This window comes from Octopus bimaculoides, chromosome 1 (genome assembly GCF_001194135.2).
Source record: "Octopus bimaculoides isolate UCB-OBI-ISO-001 chromosome 1, ASM119413v2, whole genome shotgun sequence".
NCBI lineage: Eukaryota > Metazoa > Mollusca > Cephalopoda > Octopoda > Octopodidae > Octopus > Octopus bimaculoides.
The window spans coordinates 127666271-127678146 of NC_068981.1; the positions used below are offsets into that span (position 1 = coordinate 127666271).

Below are 11876 nucleotides of genomic sequence, written 5' to 3' on the forward strand. Positions count from 1 at the left end.
ATATATATATATATATAAATAGGCATTTCTGTATACAGCTGTCTTCACTCCTATGCATCACATATCCAAACCAATGCAATCTCCTCTCCTGCATACCACATTTAATCCTTCTTATGCCTAACTTTTCTCTCAACACAATTGTGCTTTGTCAGTCATGCACACTGATGTTGCAAATCCAACAGAGCATACTACCTTCATTTCTTTCCAGCCTATGCATATCCTCTGCAGTCAGAACCCATGCCTCACTACCATGTAACAAAGCTGTTCTCACATAAGCATCATACAACCTACCTTTCACTCTGAGAGTCCTTTTATTGCCAGCCGAAGTAGTAGTTCTCTGAACTTCCTCCACCCTATTCTTATTCTAGAAACAATACTTTCAGAACATCCACCACCATTACTAATTTGGTCACCTAAATAGCAGAAACTATTCACTACCTCAAGAGAGCCTCCTGGGCATTTGAGAGAGTTTAAGTCCCTCGTGCTCTTAGTACTTACTGTTCCTGCACATCTGCCATGCATGAAAGCAACCTTATCTGATAATCTTCTCACAATTCCACTGGATCTCTTATGCATCCATAATGTTTTGTTTAATGTTTGTTTTTCTATGCTAGTAAGGCTTAGAAAGGAGGTAACTTAGGAAGGGTTTTTATGGCTGGTTGTTCTTCTGTTGCCCACCCTTATTTGTTTTTCAATTAAGGGATTTTTTACTCCAGAGAAATTCAAAAATGCAGCCCAGCCACAAATGGTGACATCACTGTTTATAGCTGAGCTGCAAACAGTTATGTCACCATTTCTAATTGTAGAATAACATTTGTAGCAAGCTTGTATGTTAAGAAGCTTTCTACCTGATCAAGAGGTCTTGGGTTCAGTTCCACTATGCAGCATCTTGGGCAAGTGTCTTCTACTCTGGCCCTGGCTGAACCAAAACCTTGTGAATAGGTTTGGTAGACAGAAATTGAAAGAAGCCTGTCATGTGTGTGTGTATGTGTGTGCGCACGCGTGTATGTGTGTGTGTGTGCTGTCTTTGTGTTTGTCCATCGCAGCTGCTTGACAACTGGTGTTGGTCTGATTACATCCCCATAATTTAGCAGTTTGGCTAAAAGAGACAGATATAATAAATACCAGGTTAAAAGATAAGTACTGGGGTCAAATTGTTAGAGTAAATGCTTCAAGGCAGTATCCCAGCATGGTGACAGTTCAAAGACTGAAACAAGTAAAAAAGATAAAAAAGTAGAACAGGCGCATGCATGTACGCATGCACGTGCATGCGTGCACACATTTTGACTCCCAAATTCCTTCACAAGACATTGGTTGGTCTGGAACCAAAGTGAAAAACTTGTCAAAGGTACTTCACATTGGGACTGAACTTGAAACCATGTGGTTAGAAGTTTAATACCTTAATCACCTGTGTATAGGTATATTTGTTTGTGTGTGTGTGTGTGTGTGTATTTGTGTACAAGATATATGTGTATGTATATATATATATATATATATATATATATATATATATATATATATATATATATATATATATATATGTATGCATACATATATTGCATATTTGTGTGTATACATGCGTCTGTGTGTGTGTATATACATAAACACAGATACCTGTATGCCTATACCAAATGTTTATATGCACATACATTTGTATATACTCACCCCTCCATAAGTACCACTTACTAAGATGTTAATGATAGTATAAACTGTGTTATTAATGATTTCATTTCCTCTTTACTGATTTTTCTGTTACAGCCTGTCATTCACTCTCAAAATACCTTCTATGCTGTCATCAACCCTGTTTACTGACTTTTATTTTTCTTCATTTAAATGCCTTTGTATGCTTGTTGCTTCCATTAATACATCCTCCTGTTTATAAGGCATCTATGAGTGGGCCTCAACAGGGTCACTGAACTTGCTAAAAACAACTGCTAAAGTCCTTCAAATCACTTCCTACTGTCTTTAAAAGAACAGGTTTGATAATGAGTTCCCTGTGCATACAAAAATGATTGGATGGTTACCTGATCAGGATTAAATAGAGCTTAACAACAACTTACTAGTATAACTGTATGTGTTCCTATTGTTACACTATACTAGTCTTGCTCCTATAGTCCAGTCCTCTTCTTACTCTAATTTTACTATTACTGATTTGTTTTCAATTTACAGTATCCACACTAATACTGTATGGTCTCATACACTAATAGCTTTGTAAAATGTTCAATTTAATATAATTTATTTGCCTTGGGTTATGCAATACTGTCATTTTCAAATAAGGATGAAATGGCTCATACAAGGTCACCAACAACTGGAAATTTTAAGGTCTTTATAATGTGTAAGAAAAAAAAATGAAATGTGTATATTCTGTGCACCTTCTTCATTAATCTCTAATTTAAAATTGAAGCTTCCAATCCTGCCTAAAATTGATCTAGAAGGGATTGTCTCCTCCTCTACAATTGCTGACCACCAGGGCACACTGCATGTGTGATATGGTTCTCTTTATACAATTTTTATTCAATTAACATCTGTAGCATTGTGTTCTGTGTGTTTGTCTGTGTATACATACTACATTTGTCTTAGTATTCTTTAACAGTGTCCTCTCACTACTTTTGTATGGTCATTTATTTACTGTATCCTCCTCGTTAATGTTAGCAGACTTGACATGGTTGCCTTCCAGTCATTTTCACAAACCATTGAGTCTACTTTTCTCACTTATTCTCTTAATTATCTACTCAATGATCACTAATCAACAGTATCACTTGCAACATATTCTGTTTCTAATTGGAATTTCATTTTCAAAATTTAAATCTGAGAAAATCTGATTACTGAAAAGATAGATAACCCCAGTCAAATGCTGATCAAATGCTTTTTTCCTTTGTTTTCAATTTTCTATTTCTGTGCGAAAAAGCTACTTGAAGAGGTCCGCTAGGAGTTATTCAACATCAATTATCCTGTTTATGTGTATGTACTCTGTGACACTTTGTATCATAACTGCCATTTCTTTACTCTGGTGTTACAGAAGTCCTCTTTGCTCACTAAATATCTTTCAAGGCTATTAACCTCATTTTTAGTGATGTGAAAGGTTCATTACATTTCAATTACTATGTTCACCAACAATCATCAGGTTTTTGTTTTTGAATTTATACATTATACCGAACTGGATTTGCCTTTTAGCATTTTAACCAGCCATATCTGATAATCAGCCAAAATATTCTACCTGTTTTATCTTCAAACTGGTCAGATCCAGCTTTTCACACTTAACCCTAAAATATTATACTAAAAATAAACAATCACATCATTGAAATCTCAAAGCAACAAGGTAATGCATGACTAATTCAAAACAATATGAATAAATAAGCATTATATTTCACAATGAAATCTGAATGCTAAAGGGTTAAAATTTAGAAGTTTTATTTCTAAACTAAGGATAGCAGTAACTCAGTTATCAAGTCTGACATTATGTATACATCAAGCTGCATGATGATGGTTGAATGATTGGAGATCAAATTGATCCAAAATACAGGGAAGAATCACATCATCAAAATCTCAAAGCTACAAGATAATGCAAGATTAATTTTAAACAATATGAATAAATAAGAATCACATTTGATAAAGTAATCTGAATACTAAATGGTTAAGGTTAACAGTTTAAAAATGTATAAGCAATAATAACAATAAATTATCTCAAACATGTAGACATTTAATAAATCATCAACATTATTGTGATAGAACCACATCAGTGATGATTCACTTTTGTAAATTTTTTCATCATTGCAGATTTTTTTTTATTATGTTTTATCTTTTACTCATTTCAGTCATTAGACTGACCATACTGGGGCACTCCCTTGACAGGTTTAGTTGAACAAATCAACCTCAGTACTTGTTATTTGTTTTCTAATCTTATTCTCTGTTTCTTTTTGCCAAACCGCTACAGTGATGTAAACAAACCAACACTGGTTGTCAAGTGAGACCCCCCCCCCACACACACATTAATATTTGTTTTTATGTTCAGTTATAATAATTTGATGTTCAGCCATAGCAATTTTATGTTTAGTTATGACAATTTTATGTTCAGTTATAACAGTTTCACATTAATCTGATGTGTTACTCCATACTTTTGTTGTCTACAATTTTATTATTCTTAAACAAGAATGTTGTAGACAGTGACTTCAAAGTTTCAGCCAGCTAAATCATTGTTGGCAGTCTATAGTAGAAGACATTTAATCAAGGTACCACCCAGGATCATGTGACTGGAAAGCAAACTTCTTACCACATAACCATGCCTGAACCCGTAATTGAATTCTATTGCATCAATTTTTTTCTTTGGTTTTATTTCTGAAAATTCAGAAAATATTTCAGCTCTTAGAATAAGCATTATTTTACTGATTGATGCATTTCTTATCACTGAATTGTGATATAAAGTCTAAGCATCTATTTTAAAGCTGAAACAAATTTCTCAGCTGGCTGAATTGGTACAGTACCTGACTTTTCATCAAAATTGCAGCATTTATTTAGTGATATAAACCATCTACCAGTAAATAGGTATTTAGTGGTGGGGAGTTCATTGCTGTAATTAGTGGGAACACTGTATAATTGCTCTTGTTTTTGTTAGCCTGCTGTGTTAAGCTGTAAGAGAACAGGATCCAAGCCTATATGTAAGATATTTGTCAGCTATTTAATTACCTTATGGTAAATTAACAGAACTGGATCAAAACAGGCAAGAAAAGTAATATGCTTTGTATAATGTGATGAAATAATTATCACTGGGGTTTAGGGATTAAAAGTAAGCAGTTGGCTGTGTGGATGAGTGCTGAACATGGAAGTTTTATTGTTTGCTCTTGCTAAGTTTTACTTTCAGCAAAAGTTGGGCCTTCTTTGAAGTAGTAATGTGACCTTAAGTCACCTTTGTTTTATCTATTACTTGCTTCTAAACCATTGATAAATAATAGCCATGAAATGGAAATATGTTGGGAATTCGTGCTTAATATTTTACTTCTTGATTTTTGTTTATCTCTCATTTAGTTAAAAATGTCGACCTGCTGATTCTAGACTTCAGAAATTGATCCCAGTTACTGTTTAATAATGCATTGTGCTTCCAAACCAGGGTTTTTTAAAACTTGGATTGTAGGGCTCCCTTGAGAGCATTGTGAGCTCACAAAGAGAATGGCAGATGTCAATGACATGATTTGGAGGGGGCACTGGGTGTTTTTGAAAGGTTGTGATTTTTTGTAGAAGGAAACTAGGATCTTTTTTAAAACGGGGGCCACATTTTTCATTAACGAAACACTTTGAAACTTGGAACACTGGTAGAATGTGTCATATAAAACATCTTTTTCTCTTAGTCTTCTTAAAAAAAAAGAAATCCCTAAGTTATTCCATGTGAAAGTTGTCGTATTTCTGTAATTTCAACCAATCACTGACGTCCATTCAGCCGATATACATTAAGTGCCGACTACATAAACAAACGATTCTGAAACAATTCTATCGGTGATAGGGTTAGGGTTAGGGTTAGGGTAAAACAGCAAATTTAAAAAGAAAAAAGCAAATAAAACAAAGAAAAAAAAGAGAAAATGAAAAAAGCAAATTTAAAATGAAAAAAGCAAATAAAACGAAGCTATGGCTTCATCAGCCAAAGGAGTAAATGTAAACAACTGAATACTTGTCAGTGATTGGTTGAAATTATTGAAATAAGACAATTTTTTACATGAAATAAATTCAAATACAAAAATATTTTTCTGTTCTATAACACAAAATAGATAAGTATACGAAGTTTGAAAGTCTTTCGGTACCAAAAACACTACGTAAAACATTAATGAAAAATGTGGCCCCCGTTTTAAAAAAGATCCGGAAACTATTTAAACCTGGTACAATATTAATATTTTGAACACATAATATAAGTAGGACATTGTGGTATCAGTGATGACAAAAACAAATACCTCTATCTTTTGGAAGAAAGTAAAATTACTGTTGTTACCATCTTCTTCATACTTTGTTGAGAAAGGATTCAGCATAGTAGCACCATTTAGCTAAACAGCAGAATAAATTACAAATATGAAAACGAGAAGGTTTGAAGTTCTGCTTGTCAAATGTTGAACTTGATAGTTTTAAATGGGCAAAGCCAACTGGTAGCAGACCCAAGTGTACATCATGAGCAAGATGGTTGGATAATGTCCATGAGTTTGGTTGGTCTTGCTTGGGGATCCAGCTGGATAAGTTGGGGATGATTGCGTCTGACAAGACCCTACTCCGACGACCCTCCCAAGAATAAGTGAGCAAAGAAGATGAGATGAGATGAGCAAAATCTTATCAAGCACAAGGTAGCCATAAGTTATTTTTCAATTATTAAATATTGTTTTTGGAATATAATATTTTAAAATATTTTATATTTGTTTTTTAACTTAACAACTGATATATGTATAGTTTGTCAAGACCAGTAACAAAGCTGATAATATTTTAGTTAAAATTTATATTTTAATATTTTTTGTTCTAAATCTTCTTACTTGCATACACTAATAATAATTTAAAATATAATTTCACTTTGTAGTCTTTGCCTTTTCAGGTGCTTTCCATAAAAATTTAACTAGGATGTGCTGTTTTAGATAAATATCTAAAAAAGAAGCATGTGCTGCATGGGATAGAGTTAGAAAATATGTATAATGAATGACTACATGAAATTAACTTCTGTTTGATTTAATCTGCATTTTTGTTTTCAAAACATGAGTTGGCTTGTTTGTAAAACACTTTTCAGGGAAATGGTATACTGAGCTTCAAAAAATTGGAGAATCATAGATCTAGGCAAAGCACATTACTCTGAGTTGGTATGAAGTTGTTTACCAATAACCTCTGGTCTCCAGATGGGCTGTCTCCTCACCGTACCATACCTCCTCTTCCATCTTGGTGCTAGATGATCTCATCTTATCTCCATTCAGGCTACTTCAACTTAAATCATCTCTCCTTGTCTCATCACACATATTCTGTCCATCCCACTCTTAACCCTTCACAAATCACTTCATTGAGTCCTTATTTCTTAGAGTGTCAGTCTTCCGGAATTCCCTCCTTGCCTATGTTTTTTCTGCAGTTGTTCAAGAACAATCTCAGCTCCATCCAGGAGCTGAGCCCTTGACTGAGACAATCGTGCATTTAGCTCCTTCCAGACAAACCATTAGGGAAAAAATATCCTTCAACATATACCAACCCTGTGAAACAACTGTTGAAAGAATGATGGTAGTAACTCTTTCCATCTGACTGAAGATTAGGCACCTCTCTCAATTCATAGCACGATTAGAAGCATTTTACTGTTGACCAACACTTTATATTATTATCCATCCATAGAGTGAAGTGAGATTTTGTTGCTGTAGCAACCATAACATCTGTTAGTGACATCAAATGTGACACTTGAGACAGTATAATGAGAAGAATCATGGGAATTGTAGATAGATTTAATCCTTTAGCATTCAGATTATTCTGTCAAATATAATGCTTATTTATTCACATTGTTTTGAATAAATCATGTTTTATATCATAACCTTGAAATTTTGATGTGATTGCTTATTGTTTGAATGAATTGGCAGGAAAGGTGTGATAAGCTGGATCTGATTAATTTGAAAATAAAACAAGCAGAATATCATGGCTGGTTATGGCTGGTTCAAATACTAGAGGGTTAATCCCTAGTGACAATATACATTCTTCTGATAGCTGTTGCTTGAAGGTTAAGTGGAAAGCTAAGCATTCCAAAGGTGAACAATCCGTGTAAGTTGTATTTGGATATAGTCATTGGCCAAAGAATAAGCTGTCTGCTAAGGATAGTAACCATAATTTATTGTCATGTCACCTCAATGACTTGATCAGATCATAGCTATTAAATTCCAAGTTATATATTTAATTAATTAAATAATTGGCTGTGGTAAGAAGCTTGCTTTCCAACCACATGGTTTTGGGTTCAGTTTCCCTGCCTAGCACCTTAGCTGAGTGTCTTCTACTATGCCCTTGGGCTGATCAAAGCCTTGTGAGTGGATTTGGTAGATGGAAGCCGTGTGGAAAGTTGTGTATATGTGTGAATATATATGTATGTGTGCGTGTATTTGCGAGTGTCTGTCCCCACTACTGTACCATTTGGCGACCAGTGTTGGTTTGTTAACTTCCTTATAACTTACCAATTTTGCAAAAGAGACCAATAGGATAAGTACCAGATTTAAAATAAGTACTGGAGTTGATTTGTTTAACTAAAATCCTTCAAGGCAATACCCCCAGCATCTCTGCATTCTAATGACTAAAACAAATACAAAATAAAAGAATAAAAGATTATCATTTCATTTCCTCATTTTTCTTGCTTTGGGTGAACATTTTATAAAACTCTCTGGATTTTGTGTAAGGAGAAAGGCAACATATACGAGCTAGAGCTTTTGTCAAATACTATCCCCTGTTTTTGCATCCTGCATGGTTTAATTAAAGAACAATTAATTTTAAATCCTTGTCTATGACCTGGTTTCACTTCTCACAGCATTCTAATACCAATACTTTCATTTAGCCAGAACAGCAAATAGTTGTAGCATCTGTATTAGTAACTGCTAATATGTATTTTATTTAGTGTTAATCTTTCCACACAAATATTTTTTTATCATAATCCTCTTAGTTGCATATTAAATTAGAGTTCAGTGTCTGTATTTTCTTTTACTTGCTATTTATTTTCATTTTATGTTTTCTTTCTTTCTTTTTATCACTAATGTTTCTTAATTATGTATGTTGCCTTAGGCTAGTAAATTAAGTTTCTTGCTTAGCAATGGAGATATGTACTTGTACAGGAATGTGATTTCATGTCTTAGAGTTGAGATCTAAGGAATTAACTACTTGGATATATTATCTGTTATAGGAAAGTTTGTTGAAGAGGTTAGTGAGTTCATTTGTCATAAGGAGTGAGTGAGTGAATAAATCTAATGTTTTGGCCATTTGCTCTTCTTCCATAAGAGAGAGTATGTTAATTTTAAAACCAAAATAACATTTTATGTATTCTCTTTTTTCTTGGAAGAAGAGAAAGTGCTTGAAGTGCTTTTTTTTCCTCATTGTGGATCAACTTACTTTTTTGGTGAATTAATTTTTGATGATGTGAACCACCACTACTTTTCTAGGATTCTAGATTTAACTATATTTTTTTGCAGTATCCTAACATAAAAAAAGGAACTGGTACTCCATCAGTTATGATGATGAGGGTTCCAGTTGATCCAGTCAAAGGAACAACCTACTTGTGAAATTAACATAAATATGCAAAGAAATATTGTGTTTTTTTTTATGGGGGTCAATGATCTAGGTTAGAAAGTTGCCATTTGTTGGTCTCTTAAATCTATAGATTGTCGAATTCTTCTTGGATTTTAAATAGAAATTGGCCTAGGGGATATTTGAAATCATTAGGATTGTGAAAAGGAGAAAAAAATATGAATATCATTGTGACCTTGGCTTACAAAATATTATATTGCTTTTTAGAAAGAAGGTATGCCTCCCCTACATTTAAAAAAGATCATATGAATTACAGAGTGAATATTTACAGATCTCTTGGTTCAAAGACAGTTGACCCAGCAGCATTTTTTTTGTTGAGATTTGATCTAGAAACTGATTTTCAAATTATTTATGAAACTTCACCAACCTCACCAATCAACATGCTTGCTTTCAAGCCAATAAAGGAAACTTTGAGATTACTTAATTTGCTAGAAATAGCAACCAAATCTTTCCCAAATCACACCTTATCATTTTAAAAAAGGAAGACATATTGGATATTGTAGTTCTAGATTCACTATGTCTGTTTCCCCCATCAAAAATGTATGTCAGTTTTTTGCTATTACTAGATGTCATTATTGTTTCTAAAATAATAATAATAATAATAATAATAATAATAATAATAATTTTATTTCCCTACAACAACACCAAAAGAGTGACATTACAAAAGCAAAATATCAGAAAAAGAAATTTGTTGCATCAGATTAAAAAGTAATGGATTATAAAAGCAACAGTTACAAATAATATAATATGAATAATCTAATATATATTTAATATCCCCCCCTCCAAAAAAAGGATAAGCACATAGGACAAATCAGGGTAACCTGCAAATGAATTTCTCTCAATGTTAAGAGGGTAATTTACTTCTCTCTACAATCAGTTTACAACTGAAACTTGAGAGTGAGGTCACCTAGCTATATTAAACCCGTCACTACATGGTTGCTCAACCTGTTAGAAATAGCAATCAAATTTCCCCAAACCATACCCTGACACTTTAAAAATGGAAGGTCACAATGTAGTTCTAGATGTTGAAATAAAAATGATATGGTTATGGTTAGAACATCTTTGATTATAAGTCTGTTTGATCAGAGCTGACTTTAACCAAGACAACAACAACAATAATGGTATTATAATAATGGTATGATAATAACTAATGGTATAATAATAATGGTATAATAATACCTGTAAGCAATCATGTTTAACCAACAAATATTGATGATTGTGATGACAAAAATCATGATGATTATCATATTTACTACTGTTAGTGATAGTAGAAACTAACTAGGTTACTGTTAATAACAGTAAAGCTTATGTAAAAGTAACTTGTGTGTATGTGTGTGTGTGTGTGTGTGTGTGTGTGTGAGAGGGAGAGAGAGAGAGAGAGAGAGAGAGAGTGTGTGTGTATGTATGAGATGTGCATGTTTTTCAGTGTGAATATATGAGGGGTGTAAGTTTCTGTTTCTCAATGTGTTCATGAACTGACACACATTTTGTGTACCAGCTGTTTACAACTGTGAAGTCACATGAAAATGGGAAATGGGGAATGAGAATGTGTGTACATGCTAATATGTATTTGTGCATCAATATATTCCTTTACTCTTTTACTCTTTTACTTGTTTTAGTTATTTGACTGTGGCCATGCTGGAGCACCGCCTTTAGTCGAACAAATCGACCCCAGGACTTATTTTTGTAAGCCTAGTACTTATTCTATTGGTCTCATTTTGCCGAACCGCTAGGTTATGGGGACGTAAACACACCAGCATCGGTTGTCAAACTAAGTTGGGGGAACAAACACACAAACATATACACACACATACATATGTATATATACATACATACGACAGGCTTCTTTCAGTTTCCGTTTACCAAATCCACTCACAAGGCTTTGGTCGGCCCGAGGCTATAGTAGAAGACACTTACCCAAGGTGCTACACAGTGGGACGGAACCCGGAACCATGTGGTTCATAAGCAAGCTACTTACCACACAGCCACTCCTATCAATATGTTCAATAGTAGTAAGGTGCCAAGCTGACAGAATTGTTAGCAAGCTGGGCAAAATGCTTAACACCATTTCATCCATCTTCATGTTTTGAGTTTAATTCTTCTGAGCTCAACTTTACCGTTCATCCTTTTTTTTTTGTGGTAGGGGAGCAATAAAATAAGTACCAGTGGGACTCTGGGATCAATATAACTGACTAACACCCTCCCCCGAAATTGCTGGCCTTGTGCCAAAATGTGAAATCATCATTTTCAATTGTGTGCATTTATGAATGTGTATTTGCATATCTGGTGTTTGTGTGTGTGTGTATGTGTACATGTGAATATGGACATAGGCACTGACATAATTCCTATCAACGTATTAAATAACAATAGTGGGATCGTTGCCGGTGCCCCTGGACTGGATCATGTGCGGGCGACACATGAAATCTTTCGAGCGGGATCGTTGCCAGTGCCCCTGAACTGGCTCATGTGCGGGCGACACATGAAATATTTCGAGCGAGATCGTTGCCAGTGCCCCTGGACTGGCTCTTGTGCGGGTGACACATGAAATTATTCGAGTGAGTTCGTTGCCAGTGGCCCTGAACTGGCTCTTGTGTGGGACCGTCGTA

At 34.3% G+C, this 11876-nt stretch overlaps 1 protein-coding gene and 1 long non-coding RNA gene across 5 annotated transcripts in view; one reads left to right on the plus strand and one right to left on the minus strand.

The window, feature by feature from the left end:
* The window catches only part of LOC128248617 (uncharacterized), a 17932-nt gene extending 7416 nt beyond the window's left edge, over positions 1–10516 (minus strand). Inside the window, exon 1 of the long non-coding RNA XR_008264803.1 lies at positions 10450–10516. This is a non-coding gene — a long non-coding RNA (uncharacterized LOC128248617). The remainder of the gene's footprint in view (positions 1–10449) is intronic.
* The window catches only part of LOC106883597 (sorting nexin-16), a 114280-nt gene that overhangs the window by 70516 nt on the left and 31888 nt on the right, over positions 1–11876 (plus strand). The gene's annotated exons all lie outside the window — the stretch shown is intronic.